The sequence below is a fragment of the Tenrec ecaudatus genome, chromosome 4 (genome assembly GCF_050624435.1).
Source record: "Tenrec ecaudatus isolate mTenEca1 chromosome 4, mTenEca1.hap1, whole genome shotgun sequence".
Classification (NCBI taxonomy): Eukaryota; Metazoa; Chordata; class Mammalia; order Afrosoricida; family Tenrecidae; genus Tenrec; species Tenrec ecaudatus.
The window spans coordinates 56807850-56813030 of record NC_134533.1 but is presented as its reverse complement, the minus strand read 5'-3'; the positions used below and the strand labels follow the sequence as shown (position 1 = coordinate 56813030).

The 5181-nt window shown below is 42.2% G+C and overlaps 1 non-coding gene across 1 annotated transcript; it reads left to right on the top strand.

The window, feature by feature from the left end:
• The first annotated feature begins 3791 nt into the window (after positions 1-3791).
• On the top strand, positions 3792-3898 carry LOC142447452 (U6 spliceosomal RNA). Its single transcript, XR_012784153.1, has one exon. It is a non-coding gene; the product is annotated as a U6 spliceosomal RNA (small nuclear RNA).
• The last annotated feature ends 1283 nt before the right edge of the window (positions 3899-5181 follow it).

The window sequence follows — 5181 nt, the reverse complement described above, 5'->3', positions numbered from 1 at the left end:
TCTCATGCACGTTGGACACGTTATCAAGAGGGGCCCCTCCCTGGAGAAGGGCGTCGTGCTTAATAAAGCGCAGGGGCAGTGACAAAGAGGAAGGCTCCAAGGAGATGCATTGACATAGTGGCTGCAACAATGGGCTGAAATACAGCAATGGCCGTGACAATGGCAAAGGACCCGGCAATATTTGGTTCTGTTTTATGTAGGGTTTCTGTGAGTCAGAGCCAATTCCTTGGTACCTAGCAGCAGTAAACTGCAACACTTCCCTCCATATCACTTTCCTTCTTCTAAAATAACTATGCAATTCACTTATTAATTATTGATTATCTGTCTCATTCCACTAGAGTGTAAGTTCCTCAAAGCAGAGATTTTTGTTAGTTTTGTTGATTGCTGTGTTGCTGGAGCAATGTTTTCCAGAGAGGAAATACTCATGTACTTAGGGGATGAATACATTCTTCTCACGGTCATGCTCCTATGCAGATTTGAATTTGAGAAGATTCTCTTTCCCTTCTGTTTCATACCTCCTCTATCTTTCCTGAAATTTTCATCAAGCTGACAAGTGTCTCTTGATTAGCCGTGTGTGCAAAGCGCCACAAACTGAGGTCTGAGAGGAGAAGGAAAATGCTTCCTACCCCTGGAAAGCTGATCATCTAAGAGGACAAATAAGAGATACACAGTCATAAGCATAACGCAATATGTTTGTGCTAGTCCAGGTAGACTAGAGAAACAAATTCATAGACGCTCATGTGTATAAGAAAGAGAGGCATTTATATACAAGAGCAATTGACTATTGAGAAAACATCCCAGCCCAGTCCAAATCAAGGCCCTAAGTCCGATAGCAGCCCCTATGTCCGATACCAATCTATTAAGACCTCTGCAGACTCATGAAACATATGAAATGGTATCGAATGCTGGAAGATCACAGGCCAGTGGGTGGGAAGTCTTGTGGATCCAGTGATGTTGTAAGCATCTCATCACTCAGAGGGGTCTCCATGTGGCTCCTCCAGCTCCCATGTGTCTTGTCAGCTGGAATATCTCCAGGGAATGTGTCTGTGTCCTGCCTCCAGAGAGCTATTTATCTCCCTAGCACCTCCAAATGAGGTCATCAAGCTGCAACCTGATTGACAGGCTAAACTGCATCCCTTCACTCTTAAGTCTGAAAATGACAACAAAATTATGTAACTACCAGAATATTATATTGCATTTTTATAAGGATATGGATACAGAAAGTCGCTGAGTGTTGTAACCAGTTAATGTGCTTGGTTGCTGTGCTCAGGGTCGGAGGTTTGAGAGCATGCAGAGGTATCTGGATTGACTTTTGAAGCATCAGCCACAGAACACTCAGTAGAGTACAGCTCTCCTCAGACATAGCTGGTACACCATTAGTAAGAGTCCAGCCCATGGCAACGGGGCTAATGGACACCATGCTTGGAGAGTACAGAGAAGGAAGTGATCATGGGACACTTGGAAAGGATCACAAAGAGGAACTGTCACCTGTGTTTGACTTTAAAACATTTCATAAAGTTCAGCAGAAGACGAGGCTGTCATCAGTAATGAGGGAAGGGAGGATACAGAGGGAAGAAATAGAACCAAGAAGACTGATGTTATGAGCTTATTACTTCATAATGAAGTATTTAAAATAACTTGTAGGACATTGAATAATGTTCAATGGCTGTAGTCATATGAGTATTTTGTTACTTTTGCTTTCTTTTAAAAATTATTTTATTGGGGGATTGTACAACTCTTATCACAATCCTACATACAACCATTGTGTCAAACACATTTGTACATTTGCTGCCAACATCATTCTCAAAACATTTTCTTTCTACTTGAGCCCTTGGTATCAGCTCCTCACTTTTTTCCCTTCCCTCCTCCCCCTCCCTCGCGAAACTTTGATAATTTATAAATTATTATTATTTGCCATGTCTCCCTTCACCCAGTTTTCTGTTGCCTGGATTGGTTCCCCCTCTCTCCCCACACCTTCCCCTTCCCCTTCCCCTTCTAGTATTGTTACTCTCATTATTGGTCCTGAGGGATTTATCTGACCTGGATTCCCGTGTTTCCAGCTCTTATTTATACCAATGTACATCCTCTGGTCTAGCTGGATTTATAAGGTAGAATTGGGATCATGATAGTGGTGGAGGAAGCATTAAAGAACTAGAGGAAAGTTATATGTTTCATCGTTGCTATACTGCACCCTGATTGGCTCATCTCTTCCTCGTGGCCCTTCTGTAAGGAAATGTCCAGTTGCCTACAGATGGGCTTTTGGTCTCCACTCTGCACTCCCCTCATTCACAATGATATAATTTTTGTTCTTTTATGCCTGAGACCTGATCCCATCAACACATAGTGATCACATAGGTTGGTGTGCTTCTTCCACGTAAGCTTTGTTACTTCTCAGCTAGGTGTCCACTTGTTGATCTCCAAGCCTGTAAGACTTCAGACACTATATCTTTTGATAGCCGGGCACCATCAGCTTTCTTCACCACATTTTCTTAAGCACCCGCTTTGTCTTCAGTGATTGTGTCGGAAAGGTGAGCATCATGGAATGCTAGTTTAATAGAACAAAGTGTTCTTGCATTGAGGGAGTACTTGATTAGAGACCCAATGTCCATCTGCTACCTTAATACTAAACCTATAAATATATGCACATAGATTTAATCCCCCATTGTCATATATAAATATATTTACATATGTACATGCTTTTATTTAGACCTCTATAAATGCCCTTTGCCTCCTAGTTCTTTCCTCTATTTCCTTTGACTTTCCTCTTGTCCCACTATCATGCTCAGCCTTCTTTTGGGTTTCAGTAATTCCACTTGGTTACATTGCCCTTGATCAAGCTTTACCAGACCTCCTACCCCCTCCTCACCACTGATTTTGGATCACTTGTTGTTCCCTTCTCCCTGGGGTTGTTAACACGCACTCTTTCCCCCCCGCCTCTGCCTCTCCCATGTACCCCTGGTTTCTCCTTCAGATTGTTTATCTGCCTATCTTATCTAGACAGACCTGCAGAGATAATAATATGCACAAAAACAAGACAGAGCAAAATAAAGCAACAAAAGAAACAACAACAACAATGAAACCAATGACAAAACAAAAAGAAAAGCCTACAAATAGTTCAAGGTCTCTTTGTTGACCTTTAGGAGTGTTTTCGGTCAATCTGATGGAGGGCTGCACCCTGTCCCAAAGTCTATTTTTGATGTTCCCTCGGGACTTCCTTGCTCTGCTCCTCTTACTGTTCCGTTGCACACCCTTAGTGTTTTGCCTTGGTGTGGTGGGGTCAGATCGGGCGCAATTCCCACACTGTGTCTCCAGTGTTGACTCCTGTAGGGTTATGGGTCAGTGAGGACTGCTGTGTCTCATAGTGGGGCCAGCCATATGGTCTTCTCTGTGGATTGGTTGCTCTGAGCAGGGAATATTGTGGGCCAGGATATGCTCCACTCTCTCTTCCTCCCCCTTCATTTGCTCCTATGTGCTCTGATCAGACATGTCCCTCTCCCTGAGCTTTAGCTTCAGTTTTTTTGTTAGTTTATAATTAAAATTCACTAGTTAAACATTCCAAAGGTGTTTCCCCCCATCTTCCCTCCTTCCTTTTGGGAACTTTTCCTGCAATATGGAACTCTGACCACTAGGTGGTGGCAATAGGTTTCTCAGTGTATACTTTGGACTGCAAGGCTTCTGTTTTGTCTTATATTTCAATATTTCTGACAAGTTTTTTCCATTTGTGCTTATAAAAACAAAATGGTATTGAAACAGTGAAATAAAAGTATTATTAAAAAACACTATTTTTTTGTGTGCTCGCTTCGGCAGCACATATACTAAAATTGGAACGATACAGAGAAGATTAGCATGGCCCCTGCGCAAGGATGACACGCAAATTCGTGAAGCGTTCCATATTTAAAAAAACAAACAAAAAAAACCCACTATTTTTTTGGTGTGTGTGGTTGGGGGTGGGCATAGAACCCATAGAGAAATTGGTCCAGTGCCCCGACTCCACTCACATCAAACCCCTCAAATTCGTTCGTTCTATTTTTTCTTTCTGAAATTGTTTCACTGTTCACCACGAGCTCTTGCATCTATTAAAAGCATGCAGGTCTTTTCTGTTGGACACGACCCTGGGCTAATTTTCTATGTGGCAGGAATGAAAAAATGAAACCACGCTGTGGAATCGGCATGCTTCTGACAGTCGGAGGAAATCCTCTGATTTTTCAATCTCTCAAACTTCCTGTTTAAAATGGAGGCGTTGGAAATATATTCTGTCTCTACGGTGTGTTTAAAACTCCCCAAAACGAGTGTTTCTAAAAGTGTGAGGTGGAAGAGTGTAAGAATAGCACTTCTTAGGAACAACTTGAGCTCCTAAATTGGCATCTTTCAAATGCTCCCAGTTACAAATTCAGACTTCAGCTGAGTAGCCAGAATATTTAAATACAGAGTTAGATATAAATTAGTTTTGATAACAGGTGACTATTTGCTAATGGCTTCCTTACATCGTCATTTCACTAAGTACTAGAAATACAGAGTGAATAGGATACAGACTTTTGTCCTTCAAGTTGTTCGGTTCATAAGGCAGGTAGTTACAGATTCATGTATGATGTATATTTCTATATATGCAATATGCATATTCAGTAACCAATTTATTATCATTATAAAGACAAGTGAATCACCCACAGACATATAGATGAATGTACAAGACTCAAATACCCTTTCTGTTGCCTCCAATTATAAAATTACACTCATTATACGTATAGAAAACTTCTGAGAATAACATCCGAAGTGAACCATATTTTAGCTCCTTAGCAGGCTAATAGGAAGGCGCTCAATGAGATGGATTGGCACAGTGGTTGCATCAATGGGCCCAGGCGTGGGCACAATGGTGAGGTTGGTGCAGGACTGGGCAGTGCTTCGTTCTACTGGGCATGGGGTCTCTATGGCCTGGAAGAGACTTCATGGCGCCTAACAATAACCAGTGAAAACAGATGGACGAGTAGGTTGGGACTAAATTGCAGCTGGTGACACCTTTATTCTTTGAAGACTGCCTTGGGCAATTGCAGATAGGGAGATGGGGCTCCATCGATTCTGGTACCAAAGTGTGGCTGCTGTCATGGGAACTGGTATCGGAGAGCATGGGTCAGTGCCCATGGCAGAAGATGATAATGACAAAGAAAGGAAATCTGAACCCAAACC